The following is a 17198-nucleotide window of genomic DNA, read 5'->3' on the forward strand; positions in this document are numbered from 1 at the left end:
AGCAACAAGCAGTTTACTGTTGTTCCTCCGTTGCCAAGTGGGGGATCCAGTGAAAATAGGAGGTGCCTCACATCTGTTTATATGAACCCACAGGGTTGCTATTTGTAAAGGGGCCCTACTTGTCTGACCTGCGTTGTTGCTAAACTTTGTTTTGCAAGGTTGTTCCACAGTATCTAAAAGGAGACTCATGGTTCCCCCACCAAGGGTGACATTTGCTCACAGGCCTGGTCCCCCCTGGTATTGTCGCACTGTCATGACAGATGGCCGGACAGGCTGACGGAGACCGCCTCTGAAGATGGATGTTAGGTCGACTTCTTTTTCTAAACTGACCAGTTGATAGTGTCTAACAACTGAGTTCAAGATCATTAGCATCGGAGTGTAATAGTGAAGGGGGCTTCAGGGATTGCCCGGGACTGTTCCCTCATTTTCAGCTGAGGAAAATGAGGACAGAAGAGCTTTTTTTTGGGGGGGGGGGGGATGAGCTAGGACTCAAAAGCAGAATTATTACAGCTCTTTCCAGTTTATCACGCAACCTAAGAAGCTATGTGGAATCTTGAGATACAGACTGGTTCGGAAACCTCACGTCTGACCAGCTGAATGTGGAACGCGTTGTGCGAGAGGAAGACCGGGGTGTCCCCAGTGATACGAGCAGCATTTTGGGTCCTGGGTCTGTGGGGTCCTCTTGAAGCTCGGAAGTAGCATCCAGAATTTCTGTCAGCCATAAGCCAAGTGGAGAATTCAGGAAAACTACAAAGGTAAAATACAGCACATAATCCAAGGACTCTCGATGGATGAAATAACGTCACCTCTCTGGCAAACTCTAAAACACACAAGTCTGTTAGAGTGACAGTATGTCACATTGGAAATAAATTTTAATTGGGCATCAAGACATAAATATCGGACGTTAAACTGTCCAAAAGGCCATCCAACAACCATTTCACATTTCTGTGACCCACTCTTTAGAGAAGGCTGTGCCCTGAATACCACCAGTCCCTCCAACTCTCTTTTAGGAAGCCTCAAGGCAAGAGTGTAGGGAGTTTGTGAGATGAAGCCTCATAGTTGGGGGTATAACATGGACCTTTCTCTTAGCCAACAACCCTTAAAACGTGAGGGGCGGCTGGCAGAGGGGAGGGAACAATAGTACACAGCTTGCTCTCCTGGACTTTGGCAGACGGTTTGCAAGGACTAACTGGGGGCCATGTGGGGAAGCTGGCATGGAGAGGGGTCAGCAGAGAAGTCAGCAGCGGACCCTCTGGTCTCCAGGGGCAGATGAGGGCATCCGTGGCCACGGAGCATTAGAGGGGGAGAATGTCTGCAGCGAGCAGAGAAGGCTTACAAGGGGACTAAGGGAAGACTTCAGCCCTCAACTCTCCCTAGGCTTGGAGAGCTCAGGGCCAGCTGTCGGCGGCTGGGCTCCCTTGGAGTGGAGCCCACATGGACATTCTTGTCACGTTACTGAGGAACAGCTGTCAGGGTAAGGAGAGTGGGGGATTGGGATAGGATGGGGGAAGCACAAAACAAGGATATGGTCTCTGGGAGAGGCTAGCTTCTCACTGGCCCCACAGGGAGCTCTGGTCTCTCCTGCGGAAAGAGGCCAGGCTTTACCTCCTTGTCACCTGGTCATTGGCTGCTGCTTGTAACATGGAGAAAGGAGTGGGGGGAGGTTTGGGGAGATATAGGGTCATCACCCAGGGAGGTGGCTTCTATCTGGCCAGGGCAAATCCTTCCAAAAGGGGGAAGGGGACAACTGTGGGCCATTAGCCTCCGATACTACAGCACCTGGGGACTGGCGGTGGGAGGAGCGTCAGCAGCATTCACTCTGCCCACTTTGTGCCCATCACCTCAGAACTTCGTGGTTCTCCTTACTCTTTGCACCGCACCCCCCCCCCCCCAACCAGGGATCAGAAACAGCTAGTAAGACAGTGAGACAGGGGTGAGGGAGACAGAGAGGAATGGACCTTCTCTATACACACACACATACACACACACACGCACACCCAGGTTTCCCTTCCAAAAGGCAAAAGACCCACAGGTAGAGATGGAGAAGTCATGGGGCTGAACACTTTTAAGTGCTTCATCGCAATATGACATACATCTAGAAAAGGGCACAAGCTGACAGCTCAATTTTTCACAGAACACACCTGTGTAACAATCCCCAAGGCCAAGAACCAGAATTTCCAGCCATCCAGAGGCTCCCTTCCAGTCCCTGTTCTACTCCTTCTACCACAGGGGTAACACCTAGTGGTGATTTTCCAACTGCAGCGATTCCTTCTGCCATCTTGATGAAACCTGGGATTCTGACCTATCTGGAGCCTGAGTTTATACCAAATATTGTCCCTCGCAAACTGATCTTGAAAATCTAACCTCAATGCCTATCTTCACGGTACTAAGGAGGGTAGTTTTCATAATAAAAACAGACAAGAACCAGATTTTTATCTCCTGGCTTATTGTGAAGAAAGAGAGAGGAGGAAATAAGGGGTTTCTTTTCATGTTTCTTCCCGCCATATCTCCACCTGCCTTCCTAGTCCCCCAAAGGAACACACAAAATATCTCATCTCTTAAGCTCCACTCAAGAGACCAGCCTGGGACAGAGGGTGTAGATTCGGGATGTGCGTAAATCCTCACTTGTAGGAAGCAGCCTACAAGCTGTTGCTAGATGATGTGGGCCTTTGAGATCATTGGTCCCTGGAGGGGCCTCTGGAAGCCAAGCCTTTTGTTGCTTTTTCCCACATTTTTGTCCAGTCAGTTATTTTCCTGAGAGAGTGGGGAATGTTAGGAAGTCGGGTCACTGCGGAAAGCCTTTGTTTAGGGGAATTTTCACCAAACATGTCATTTTCTAATTGGAGCTATTTGCTGTGGCCCTTCTGCCTGACTGTCTGCAATGAGTGAAGGTTATAATTATAAACAGAGTGGTGACATTTCCATTGAAAGCTCATCATGAGAATTCCCTGACTCATCCTGACAAACCACGAGCCCCTCGAAGTGAAGGGATTTTTTTCCCCCTGAAAAAAGTACTACAGTAATGACCTTACTTGACATTACGGAATGATAAAATGCACTTGTTTAATATTTGAAAATATCACACAAAAAGCGAGGAGAGGTGGAGGCACATGGTGTTTGTCTGTATGCTGTGACTGTGCCTGTAGTATTTACTGGAGACCTTTTTTTTTTTTTTAATTGTGCCAATATTGGATGGCCATGTGGCCCACCTAAAATCACTCAAATGCCTTCTTCAAAGGAGACTAATTTTCATGCAACTGTAATCTCACTGCTGGACAAGCTATGAAGAACAAAGAAGACTGAATTAAACAAGAGGATACTTGGATATTTTTGCTTACTTGATATGGGGAAGTGGCAGAAAGAGTTATTCTTGGGGAGAGAGTGGTTTACCCTGCCTAGCTCGAGTGAAGGTGAAGGATCCCAAAGGTTTCAGAAGGATCCTGTAGCTTTTGTGGTTCTCCTTCCATGTGACTCCCTCAGAGCAGCTGATCTGCAACAGGCCGTTTCTCCCTAGAGGTGCTGCTGGCTGCCTTCCATTAGTTAAAGATTCCACCACACTCTGGGGGGTAGGAAAGAGACGCACTTTCTACCACTGATGCCCTGGGGACACTCCGAGAAGTCTAGAACTCCTGGCAGGTCAGATTGGAAGAGACCTTGAGAGAGACACCCCCCCACCCAACCTGCCCCGGGCACATTTCAGAGGGAAGGGGGCACTCTTCAGAAGAGAGCATCGGGGTGACATGGGTAAATGTGGACAAGTCAGGCAAGTCACCTAGTGTCTTTCTAAAAATATTTGCCCCCGGATCTCATCACAGGCTTACTGAATCAGAATCTGCAGGGTGGGGACAAGACCCCGGAATTCTGATGTGTGTTCACATTGGGAAATGAGTGATTCTACTGGAAAGCCTTCATGTCAGAGTTGAGGATCGTAGGCTTCAGGAGAACGAGTTCCTTGCTGAGTATGGCCAAGTGATTAGTGACAAAAGTGTCTACATGAAATCCTTCGTGTTCTCCCATGCTGCGTCCCCAGCACCATATTGCCTTCTGGTAACTTTTCTTGCATTGGGCCCTTATGTTCAAAAGGCTGCTCTCTCTGTTGTGTGACCCAGAGTCTCACGCCCCTGGCCCTCATTGTCCTCATCTATAAAATAAGGATAAGAACTACCAACGGAGGATTAAAAAAAAGAAAGAAAGAAAAGACAGGGGCACCTGGGCGGCTCAGTTGGTTGAGTGTCGAACTTCACCTCAGGTCACGATCTGGCGGTTGATGAGCTGGAGCCCCGTGTCGGGCTCTGTGCTGTCAGCTCAGAGCCCACTCCCAATTCTCTCTGCCCCTCCCCTGCTTGCACACTTTTAAAAATACATAAACATTTTAAAAAATTAAAAATAAATTTAAAAAAGATAAAGAAGGGCTTTGAAAATGATAAAACACAAGATAAATAGAAGATATTGCTCTTATTATTTATACTGTGACACTATCTTGTTTACACAAATTATATAGGAATCCAAGAAAGAGAAGAGCAATTAAAAAAAAAAAAAAGGAGGCGGGGGGGAACCTGGATGGTTCAGTGGGTTAAGCATCCAACTTTGGATTTCAGCTCAGGTCATGATCTCACAGTTCCTGGGATTGAGCCCCGTGTCAGGCTCTGTGCTGGGCACGGAGCCTGTTTAAAGATCCTCTCTCCCTCTCTTTTTGCCCCTCCCCCGCTCAAAAAACAAAACAAAACAAAACAAAACAAAAACTATCCTTTAGTGGGCAAGAGGCTTTAAAACATTTACCACTCTCTGGGGCGCCTGGGTGGCTCAGTCAGTTGAGCGTCCCTGCTCATGCTTTCTCTCTCTCTCTCTCTCTCTCTCTCTCAAAAGTAAATAAACATTAAAAAAAAGTTTTAAAACATTCACCACTCTCAAGATGTAACAGGACCAGGACTTCAGCCTTAGACGGGACCACCTGACTTTGTCCTTGAGCTGCTATTCACTGGCTTGTCCTCTCTTACCTCCACCCCCAGACTACTTTGATCTTATCACACATCATTACACATCCACCCGAGTCTCCCCCACTTCATGCATGAGCCCCCCTGGAATGAAGACCACTTTCCAGATTCTTCAGAAAACTACCAGCTCGTCACGTAGTGCCCGCGGGAGGCGGAGGACACACGGACGGTCGCAGAAAGGTGCACGGGACTGGAGGAAAGTCCAGACGCCTATTCATTCTACATTTAACACTATTTATTGAGCACCCACGACATGCCAGTCGCTTCTCGAGGCTCCAGGATTATTGTAGCAAGCAAGAAAAAAAAAAAAAAGACCCCTGTCCTCTTGATGCTCGGTTTCTATTAGGTAAGAGTAGATCTATAAGTAAGGGTCTGGGCCCAGGCTGCTATGACAAAACACCACGGCCTGGGTGGCTTCAACAAGACATTTCTTTCTCACAGTTCTGGAGGCTGGGAGTCCAAGATCAAAGGGCCTCAGATTTGGTTTTCGGTAAGAACTCACTTCCTGGCTCACGGGGTCCTCACAAAGCCTCCCCTTGGTGCAAGCGTGTGGAGAGAGACAGACAGAAAGAGAGCAGGCACATTGGCCTGCTTTCCTCTTCCTAGAAGGGCACGAATCCCATCACAAGGGCCCAATCATCCAGACCTCTTCTGAACCTAATTACCTTCCAAAGGCCCCACCTCCAAATACCATCGCATTGGGGTCAGGGCTCCAACAAACGCATGTGCGTGGGGGGGGGGGGGTGGTGCGCACAAATATTCAGCCCCAAACAGTTAGTAGATAAATAAGTCCATAAAAAAATGAGGCATTTCCTGGGGCACCTGGGTGGCTCAGTCCGTTAAGCTGCATACTCTTGGTTTCGGCTCAGGCTGTCATCTCAGGATCTGTGGGACGGAGCTTCCCCACTCACCTCCCCACCGGCCCCCATGAGGCTCTGCGCTGACAGCTGGGATCCTGCTTGGGATTCTCTCTCTACCCCCCTCTCTCTGGCCCTCCTCCACTTGCACTCTCTCTGTCTCAAAATAAATAAATAAACATTAAAAAAATTTTTTTTAAAGAAAAAGAAAATACACCATAGAGGGATAAGCATGGAAGCAGAGACTCTGGGGTTTCTGGGGTGTGGGGTGATGGTGGGCGATGGTGGGGGGCAGAGGCCGCAGAGGTGACCCTTGGATTCAGGGATGCGCTCAGGGCGCAGCAGAAAGGGGGCATCAAGCTGATAGGCAGAGTCTCCCGAGTTGCAGGGGTGCCGGGGCAAGACAGATCTGACCCCCGGAGCAGGGCATGTTCACAACCCTCCTCTGCACAAGATCATTTGCACCCGTTCCAAGTAAGGTTGCATTTGCCTTTCCCTGGGCACAGAGAGTCACAAAAACTCCACCTACCACTGTGGGCTCACTGTCCAGTTTGAGAAACTGAGTCGGGTGGGGGGAGGGGCCACCCCGGTAAAAGAGACCTTGGAGGAAAGGGGAGCCAGGACCTCCAGGCCCTCTCCTTGCTGGGGATGCTCGTGGCAATGCTCGTGGCGACAAGGTGTGGATTGCGGCAGGCTCTGCTCAGATGGCCAGAATTACCTCCCCACGGTCACCTGGGGCCAGGCAATAACAGACAAGGGGGTCAGGGGCGGGGGCTGTGGAGGCGTGGACAGCACAGCTCCCAGCTGAGGGCAGGCCCACTCCCCAGCTTCCAGCAGGCCTCCCACCAAGAAATACATGCAGGGGTCGCCAAATCTGCCCTTTGTAAGAAAGCCAGAGAAGGCCCCTCCCCTGCAGCGTATTTATATTTTGGTGCAAATTCAAATTCCTTGAAGGAAAGCAAAAGGGGAGGGAGGAGGAGAGGGCAGAGGGTAGGAGGGAAGGAGGAGAGGGGGAAGGGAAGAGAAAGGAAGAAAACCTCTGAGGATCTCTTCACATGTGCATGTGGGCTCCGGAATTTAGGCCTCTGGGCTGGGGATTAGGCAAACATCCCTGAGGGGGTTGAGCCTTCGGTGCCCACACTAAGGAGCCGGGTCCACCCTTCCTCCCAGGGGCAGTTGAACTTCTCTCCACTTGGAGAAGTTCAGTCTCTTCCAATAGTGGAGAGCTGGAGACCGCGTACCCCACCACTGCTAATATTTTGAGCCCCTTCAGGCCAATGCCGGCCATTGGGCTCCAGGCTGGGGGCACGAGACGGATCCCCCTCCTGCCCAGGAAAGAGCTGGCCCTGAGCCTTCTGCCAGTCTTGCCATCCACGGGCCGCACCCACTCTTGTGTTTCTGCTCCGGCTTTCTCGCCATCAGCTGCAGAGGGAGCTAGCACTGCGGGCACAGCCGGAGAGCAGACAGCCCAAGTTCAAGGGGCCACTCTGGGCTGCCAAGAGCAATTTCCCCCTGTAACCTGTCAGGCGCAGACAAGCTGCGGGAAGCTCATGTAACATTTTCACCATATGCCGTTTGGAAATAACCCTGTTCCACAGGGAACACCTTCAAAAGACTTTTCTTGGTAAACAGACCTAATGATCAAGATACGCTAAGTCCTGAAGCCCAGAGGCTGTCAAGGTTTTACATACTACCAGTTCTGTCTTATCTCCTGGGCACCGTGGACTGGAACATAAGCTACAGCTAAGCACTAAATTTATTAGACATATGTCAGCATCTGTCCGTCAGAAGTGGGAGGGCCTCCCTGCCAGCTGGACCACTCTCTGGTTTAGGGAAAGATTGAAATTGTCCAGAATGTCATCTGAGGATATTAAAAAGGGCTGTGCTGCACGGGTTTTGATTTCTCTGCTTCCACTTAGTCAGAAACAAAGCACAGAAGCACAGATATTGATCACCTGAAAAGCATTTAAAAAATAATTTATGCATGCACACGCACGCGCGTGCACACACACACACACACACAAAGTCCAGGTGAATAAACATCAGAATGTTTGCAATAGTTGTCTTCAAGTGGTGGAATAAAGGGTGATTGATTTTATTTAACTTTTGTGTCTGATTTTATATTCTAAATGTTCCATTACGAACACTTAGTCATAATTATCACTCTTATTAATAATTCTTATTAGTCATAAGAAAAAAAATCAATGCTGAAAAAATGAGCTTACACAACGGATTCGTTGGCTAAGGTTGCTGCAACAAAATAATACACACGAGGAGGCTTAAATGTATTCTCTCCCAGTCCTGGAGGCTGTTAGCTTGACATCAAGGTGTCAGTAAGGTTGGTTCCTTCTAGAGCCTCTCAGGGAGAATCTTGGTGCCTCTCTCTTGGCTTCTCCTGGGTGTTTCTTGACTTACAGGCACATCAGCCCAGTCCCTGCTGCTATCTCCACAAGGCTTGCTCCCTGTGTGCACATCTGTGCCTCTACTTGGCCTCCTTATGAGGACAACAATCCTTGAGTCTAGGGCCCAGTCTTGGATTTGGGGACACCTACCCTAATCTTAACTGATTATATCACAAAAACCTTATTGGATATTCTGAGGTTCTAGTTGGACATGAGTTTGGGGGAGACGCTATTCAACGTGCAATAAAGTGGATTAATCCACTATTAAGCCTTCACTCCTGGGAAAGGGTGGTTTGGCTACCAGAATGACATGGCGGGCCTCTCCTTCAGCCCGTGTGTGCTAAGGACTGGAGTCTGCCACACAGTCCAGTAGACAACATCTGCAACCCGTCAGAAACCGCCCCCCCCCCACACACACACACACATTTCCCAGGACCACTGAGCCCTGGAGGGGCCCCTGGTATCAGTGAAAAGCCCAGGAATCGCCCTGTGGCAACATGGGCAGTAGAGTGCTGCATCTACTCAGTGTGTGTTACACTTCTGTAACGTGTGTGGATGCTATTAGGATTCGTGAATTACAAAGCCCTTTTAAACTATTACCATCTGGTGCCTGAGTGGCTCAGTCAGTTAAGCATCCGATTTCAGCTCAGGTCATGATCTCACGGTTCATGAGCTCGAGCTCCACATCAGGCTCTACGCCGATGATGCGGTACCTGCTTGAGATTCTCCGGCTTCTCACTCTGCCCCTTCCTCCCTCTTTCTCTCTCTCCAAATAAATTTTAAAAAACTAAAAATCTATGAAATAAAGTATTGCTAGTTATATTTTCTCTGCCCGTGGGTACAGAAAGTAGAGGAGCTGTGGTGCGTGAGTCTGTGAAATATTTGATGACAAAATGATTTCTTGTAACTCGGAAAGGTTGGGAATCCCCACCCGACATTTTCATCTATAACAGACTATCTGTGGGATGAGAGGTTTTACCATGATGTTTTGTGTATCCTGTAGCAGGTATTGGGCAACAGTCTCTCATGACTATTTTTCTCATAATCTTGGAAGCAATCCCAAGGGCAATCATCCCACTTTTCACATGAGGAAACTGAGGCTCAGAGAGGCTACACAATCATGGATCACACAGCTAGGAAAGGGTAGTGGTGGGATAAGAATTTGGAGGTCAGTGCTCCTGGGGCATAGACAGTAGGGTGTTGTGACTCTTTCAGAAGCTCTGCCGAAGTGTCATTACCGCCCCCTTTAGCAGCGGATAAACCATCAGAAACCTACACCCTGGGACCACACTGTTGTGGTTCCCCACAGACTGCCTCTCCCAGAGGAACATATTAGGGCTGTGGCCTCTGGGAGGGACCCCTTACCAGCCTGAGTAAGGGCATTTCTTTTTACTGAGAAACACAGCCCACCCCATCTCTCTGTGCCTGGCGCATGAAGCCTCGGTGACATTCTTGCAGAGCTAAGTAACAGAGACCTAAGTTGCCTTCCTCTAAAGAGCTGATGTGTTTTCTTCTTACAGATGAGAAGAACGGGGTTTGCCTGGGCTTCCATTTTCTGTATTCACATCTGACCACTCAATCCCGGTAAATTATGATCTGCATTGCTGTCATACAGTCCCCCACGCCCACCCCAGACTTGGCTGACTTCTCCCATTTATATTTTTTTCTATGTTTATATTGTCTCCACTTCTGTTTTAATTTATAACTTACTCTTGGGTTAGGTATCTTTCTGAAAATCTGCCTTTTATCCAGAAATCTTTTTATCAAACAGGTAGATAATATGTATTTTTTGTAATATTTGTATGGTTCTTTTTTTTATTTATTTATTTTTTCAATCTATGAAGTTTATTGTCACATTGGTTTCCATACAACACCCAGTGCTCATCCCAAAAGGTGCCCTCCTCAATACCCATAATATTCGTATGGTTCTTACACAGGAGAGGAAAGGGCTTTGGATCGACCAACCTTTGGTATCTGCTCCCGCTGGCCCCTTTTTCTCGGGTCCCTCCAACAGGCTGAGACCCACATAACCTGCCAGCTGCCCTGGGACCTCACTCTGCTGACTCCAGTCCTCAAACTCCTTTGCCTTTCCTTACCCTCCCATCTTGGAGATTCCTCTGGCTTAGGTCTTGCGTTAGATCTCTGTCTTCAAATGAGACATTACCTTTTGCCTTCATTAAACAGGCAAAAAATTTAACTGCCAAATGAATTCATGAGTTATGCCCCGCAGGTAACATACATCTCAACTTAAGAAGGAAAACCGCTGGTTTCAACAAAGACTCAAGCTTTCTTTAAAAATATAGGGGCACTTGGGGGGCTCAGTCAGTTAAGCATCTGACTTCAGCTCAGGTCATGATCTCACAGTTCATGAGTTTGAGCCCCACATCGGGCTCTGTGCTGACAGCTCGGAGCCTGGAGCCTGCTTTGGATTCTGTGTCTCCCTCTCTCTCTGCCCCTCCCCTGCTTGTACTCTGTCTCTCTCTCTCAAAAATAAATAAAGGATTTTAAAAAATTTTTAAATAGACCTAATTTGTGGAAGAAAAAGTAGCGCAAGGCTACCAACTTGGTCAACTTAACAATTTGAAATCAAGAGGGCTGAGCCCACTAAGCTCCGCACTTTCTCAAACCTAAGCCAGACTCCCAAGAAGTTGTTAATATACAGTCTTGGTCTTCAATCCAGTAGAAATGCAAACATTCTAAAACGCAAGACCAAATAAAGGTATAGAAAATGTTAAGACCCTGAGTCCAATTCCAATTCAACAATAGTTGTAGTGACCATCTTCCGTGTGGGCTAATGCACTGGAGTGTGAGTTTAGTTAATCCTCTAGCCACTTTGTGACCTTTTTTCCCAAAGCTCTTCTGCAACACCAAACCCATCTGGAGAGGAAAAGTGGCAAATGGCCTCTGCTCTGCTCCAGACATGTGACTTTCTGCCCTGGGACCAGAGGGAAGAATCGGTCATGCTTAAACAAACACCCGTGGCACCCCACCACGTGGCCAGATCCCTGGACTGGAACACGGCGCCTCATGTTAGCCTACCCTTTCCGTGTGTCCACACCTGGATCGGCACCATTAGCACTGCCCGGCAAGCAAGCTTCTCAGAAGACAAGAGCTGAGGTCAAAGAGAATGACAAGAACTCAGCAAACCCTTCCCCCCACTCCCACCCCCGGGTAGCTGAGCAGGCATAAGGCAAAATGAACTGCCCAGGTACGACAGTGCCTGGAACCATCAGATAGAGACCCCACGGCTTGGAAATTAGGAAACAGCCAGTCCACCTGTGCCTAATGGGCATCTACCCTAACCCATCCTAATGAGGATGGCCCCTACTTTCACGAACATCATTCTCGCCAACTGGTTCCACCAGTGTTTACCCTTCCCAGGAAGGAAAATTGTCACACAAGCCCCTGTAAGGACCTACAAGACAGATACAAACCTCCTGGCATTTGACAGCCTCTACAGCCAGAGTCATTAAGACTCCTATCCCCCCGTACAGAACATAAACTCTCGCACACAACACAAAAGTTGCATGCCATTCACTGGCACGGACATGGCAAAACCATGCAGGGTGCCATCTTGCCACTCCCTGGCTCAACACTGTTTTACAAGGCAAGATTCACACCGCTATCAGAATGCATAAAGCTTTATTCTTGGGTGATCATAATTTCGGTGAACACATTAGGAAATGGGGGCAAACAAACATCCATTGGAATAGATTTTGTAAGGTATGGGAACAAAGATATGACACTACTTTGGATCATTTGGTTGTCGAACTCAGGGGAAATAAGAAGAATCACTAGAAATTTTTTCTAAGAAAGTATCTTTGTACTTGATTCCAGAATGAAAAGAAACTCCTACAATAGTTTCACCAAAGTGTTGAAGCCTAGACTCCGAGGGCCCTAGAAATTCCATGCATTTGTGTATACGTGCTTTGTTATGGAGACAGAAGCCATATATGTCACCAGAATCTAAAGGGGTTTCCCATTGATCTAGTGCCCAATGCCCTTAGTTTATGGATAAAAACCTGACACCCCAAATGAATCCACATTGCAATAGCTGAAGTTTGGCCAGACCCTAGCCGCTTACTTTACATTGCGGCCTTTCCGTTATTTTCAGGAAGACTTTGAGACTTCTGTGCAAAGTTAGCCAGACCTCTCTAACTGACACTGCCCAGTAAGAATCCGTATAAATCTGCCATCAGCTTGGAACACAGACGGGCTTCGGAAAGCAGGCCTGCCTAACAGGAACGGGCAGCACCATGCCACAAAATTAGTCATTACGTAAGCCTTTAAGTCCAATTCTGCAGTCTCTTGACACTTGGGGAATTCTTCAAAGAGGCTAGAAAATTGGCAGTGCATCCCCTGTCCTCGTGGGCATTTTTATTAAATTATAAGCGGATGCATATTCTTATATTAAAACCAGCGCAAGGAAGCAGCTCTGGACTGCTTGGCTCTCTGTGCAAAACTCACTTCCAATTATCACGATCCGTATTGAATTGTCCCACCTCCCCCCCCCCCCCCCTTGGCATCACAGCTTCTAGGAAACATGAGGCACAAAAAGCAAGAGCGATTATTACACCATCACCCCAAACATAAATCAATAGTCACAAATGATCCCATGTTCTTATGTTGTTGTTCCTGGCCCTTGTCTAGACCATGTGGACTCAAACTTGGCTTTTCTTCCTTTGTTTTAAAATGTTACTACTGCATAAAAACCATCTTTGTAATTAATTCAGGATCTTGGGTCTCCATTGACACCTGCTAGCATGCACCATGCCCAAGTCCTTGAGGTGATGGGGTCTCGCGAGGAACTCTTTCCAATGCCCTCCCTCTCAGCCAGGCTGACTTCTGAAATATGATCATCTAAATGTGTAGGTCACCACATTGGAATGTTTAACAAGTCCATGATCTTCATGGTAACAAAGACTACGAACATTCATTGTACTGAGCTATACATTAAGAAATGTGCTGAGCACATTTATAAAAATCTCAGTTAATCCTAATAGTTTACGAAGCAGGTGATTTTTACTTTCCATTTTACATAGGAGGAAACTGACATTTAGAAACTCGAAGATCATAAGCCTGCAGTAGCAGAGTTAGAATTTAAATTGAGCTTTATAAGCCCTTCTCTTCACCACCTTACTACTACCCTATACAATTAATATGAGCTTCTAGGCTAGCAGTTTTATTCAGATGTGGTCCTTGTTGGTAACAGGTTCTCTAATTGGGAGAATAGACAAACACAGATATATTCTGAATTACCAGGATATACAAGAATTTGGCCATCAGCTGCAGGAGAATTTAATTTGTTATTGGCCCACACTGAAACCCACTGTTTATTGAGCACTTACTATGTGCTTAATAAAGCCACTGTGCTAGGTATTTTTGAATTATACACTATCTCCAATACTTTACTTCAAGTATGATTTCATATTTCAGATGAAAGGAAACAAACATAAAAATGTTAAGCGATATGCCCAAGGTCATATAACTCGTGATCCAGGTCAGGATTTGCTAGTTCCCACACTTTCCATATGCCCCCTGTGCCTCATATACATCTGTGAGTTCTCTCATTTTACGTGTGTGAAGTGAGCACCGCTAAGTGCCCACCAGTCTCTATTGGTGGAACACAAGGCGGGGTGGGTCTACATGCACCTGATGCCCTCTGCGGGCAGCATCCATGTTCGGAGCCAGGGACGCTGGGTGTGGAAGGGCAGTCAACACCAAGGTGTTTCACTTTCAGGTAGTTGGTTGCAGTACGAAACCCAGCCACCTAGCCCACTCTGAAGCAAGCTCCTGGTCTTACAATGGTACGTGCAATCCAAATGAGCCAACCTGTAGAAACCGAACTCTTTCAAGACCACAGTGTTGTTAATCATATGCAAAACCATGGAACAGTGGAAAGAATATGGGCTGTAAATTCATACAAACCTCATGGTGTCCTGGTAAAGGTTTAATAACCAGCTCTCCAGTAGGGAGGAGGTTCTGATTTGTAGCATTGGTCCAATTCTATAGTATAAATACTCCCATCGTGGCTCATGTCAAGATGTCAAGAGAAAGTCGCTGAACACAGAGTTGGTCAAAGATGTTAATAATTGGCTCTCGGGAGCTGATGCTAGCCAGCACCAGCACACCCCAGCTTGTAACCGCCCAGTGTAAGGTCTGGGGCAAACCATGGAGCCTTTCTGGGCCTCAATTTCCACTTGTAGATGGTGGGGAAGATAATGCCACTAGACAGGATAGCACAACAGAGAACTATTAGCAGGAGTACAAGATCATCGTTCCCCACTTGCTGAAAGAGCTGCACACACAAAGCATTCTGACAAGAAGAGGCAAAGGAACATTTGATTGTAAACACAACCTATGCTTCTGAACTCAATTAGGAAGAATTTGATAAGATGCGTTGTATCCTGTGGCCAAGGTTAGTATCCTATCCCATCCCATCACATAACATCCCATCCCATCCTATCCTACCCCATTCTATCCTATCCCATCTTATCCCATCCCATCCCATCTCATCCCATCCCTTCCATCCCATCCCATCCCATCCCTTCCATCCCATCCCATCTTATTCCATCTCATCCCTTCCATCTCATCCCTTCCATCTTATCCCATCTTATCCCATCCCATCCCTTCCATCCCATCTTATCACATCTCATCCCTTCCATCCCATCCCATCTTATCCCATCTCATCCCTTCCATCACATACTATCCAATGCACCCCATCCCATCCCATGCCATCCCATCCCATCCCATGCCATCCCATCCCATCCCATCCCATCCCATCCCATCCCATCTCATCTCATCCCATCCCTTCCATCCCATTCCATCCCATCCTATCCCATCTCATCTTATCCCATCCCATCCCATCCCTTCCATCCCATCCTACCCCATCCTATCCCATCCTATCCCATCCTACCCCATCCCATCCCATCCCATCCCATCCCATCCCATCCCATCCCATCCCATCTCATCTCATCCCATCCCTTCCATCCCATTCCATCCCATCCCATCCTATCCCATCTCATCTTATCCCATCCCATCCCATCCCATCCCTTCCATCCCATCCTACCCCATCCTATCCCATCCTATCCCATCCTACCCCATCCCATCCAATGCCACCCCACCCCATCCCATCCCTTCCATCCCTTCCATCCCTTCCATCCCATCCCACCCCATACATCTCATCCTATCCTGCTATCTTAAGCCCACACCTTAGGATCTGCTCACCCTCTGCCAACCCCATGAAGGAGAGAGAGAGACTGAAAAATGAATAGGGCCAAGATGTGTGGCCAGGCCTGCCCTATGCTAGCAAGATGTAGGCCAGCCTGGTAGCATGAGTGCAAGAAAGGAGCAAGAGGACAGCAAGGTAACCAGGCTCCCTTGCTTGGCAAAAAGGAACCAAGCCCTCTACCCTTCCTACTATATAGAAGGGGAAGCACAGGGGCACCCCCACACTCAATAACTTTTAACCCGCAGTGATTCACATACTGGCACTGAGGCCCACTCAGCACTCAGCTCCCTTAGATTAGCACCTGGGAGGGCAGACGATCTGCTTGACCTTTGCACTTAGGCTGTGTGGTTGCCAGGAAGATTAAATGACATTAAGTGAAGCACAAGGTTAGGGCCAGAGTGGTGCTGCCCTGTTTTATCACCCAGCTTTTCCTCACCTGAGTGGGTCTGAATGAATTTCTGGCTGTTAAGAATAAAAAGAGGGCACCCAGGTGACTCAGTCTGTTAAGCATCCGACCTTGGTGGCTCAGGTCGTGATCTCACAATTCATGAGTTCAAGCCCCACATTGGACTCTCTGTGGTCAGCAAAAAGCCTGTTTTGGATCCTCTTCCCCCCTCTTTCTCTGCCTCTCCCCTGCTCATTTTCTCTCCCTCTCCCTCTCCCTCTTTCAAAATAAATAAATAAACTTTTTTAAAAAAGAATAAAAAGAAAAGAAGTTAAGTCTATTTGTGGTTACATATAACCCTTGTAACCAGGACCCCTCCACATTGAACCCACCATCAAATAATGAGGTTGATTTACTATTTTGAAGAATTTTCAAAAGGACGTGTTTACTATGTACTCAGAAGATAGACATAAAAGTGCGCTTAGCAAGGGCGATAGTGTTGAAATGAGCCACTGAGTCCCAAACTGCCCATTCTCAAGGGAAAATGGATTCTGGTGTTTAAGTTCTTACATGGTTGTGTGAAAGTCAGTCACATTACTTAGTACTAATGACTTTTTTTTTAAGTATGAGTCACATTAGTTCAGAGCAAATGAACCATATTAAATTAAACACGACATGAAATTACGTTCATTCTGTGTCGAGAAGCCAATGAGTATGGGGATGTTTTTAACTCTGATTTTGCCTTTCACCTTGTCTTTCCAGCACCTGCAATTCCTTACATCTCTGGTCTCCCTGTCATGATCTCCATGATGCAAATGTGTGCTGAGATCCATCAACTGGAAAGAAGCTTTCTGGATTTGTGTGTGTTATCTCTAATTTGCTGGGGCCGGAGGGTGGCAAGTCCCAGTTCTGTTCAACAGAGCTGTGACAGTGTGCCACACTGAAGAGCAAGTGGGGGATCTGACTGACCTCCTTCCATGTTCCCTAAGTCCCGAAGACTTTCTGTCCTTTTAATTTCCACCACAGGTGACAGGGAAGAAAAGATAATCTGCCTGCCTAAAATACATCCAAAAATGTCTAGGCAAGGAACCTAAATAGAATATATCTCCCTTGGCACAAAGAACTAATGTCACAGCCAAAGGAAATGGGATTGTGACCAGGCTGACAAGGGCAGAAAAAGTGGGGAGGTCCCAAGGGGATCCCTGGCAGGGATCCTTTTTCTGTCTGTGATGCACCGTCCCATGCCGAGGTGTGCTGTCTCAGAGCCCAGTGAATTTTGGGAGTCTGAAGAATTCTAAGTGAATTGCATGAAAATAATGAATTTAAATA

The 17198-nt window shown here is 47.4% G+C and overlaps 1 long non-coding RNA gene across 2 annotated transcripts in view; it reads right to left on the bottom strand.

The window, feature by feature from the left end:
- Window positions 1-470: 470 nt before the first annotated feature.
- LOC132686561 (uncharacterized) overlaps window positions 471-17198 on the bottom strand; it is a 285206-nt gene continuing 268478 nt past the window's right edge. For both annotated transcript variants that reach the window (XR_009613761.3, XR_009613760.3), the window contains exon 7: window positions 471-747. This is a non-coding gene — a long non-coding RNA (uncharacterized LOC132686561). The remainder of the gene's footprint in view (window positions 748-17198) is intronic.

The sequence above is a fragment of the Panthera onca genome, chromosome F1 (genome assembly GCF_046562875.1).
Source record: "Panthera onca isolate mPanOnc1 chromosome F1, mPanOnc1 haplotype 2, whole genome shotgun sequence".
Classification (NCBI taxonomy): domain Eukaryota; kingdom Metazoa; phylum Chordata; class Mammalia; order Carnivora; family Felidae; genus Panthera; species Panthera onca.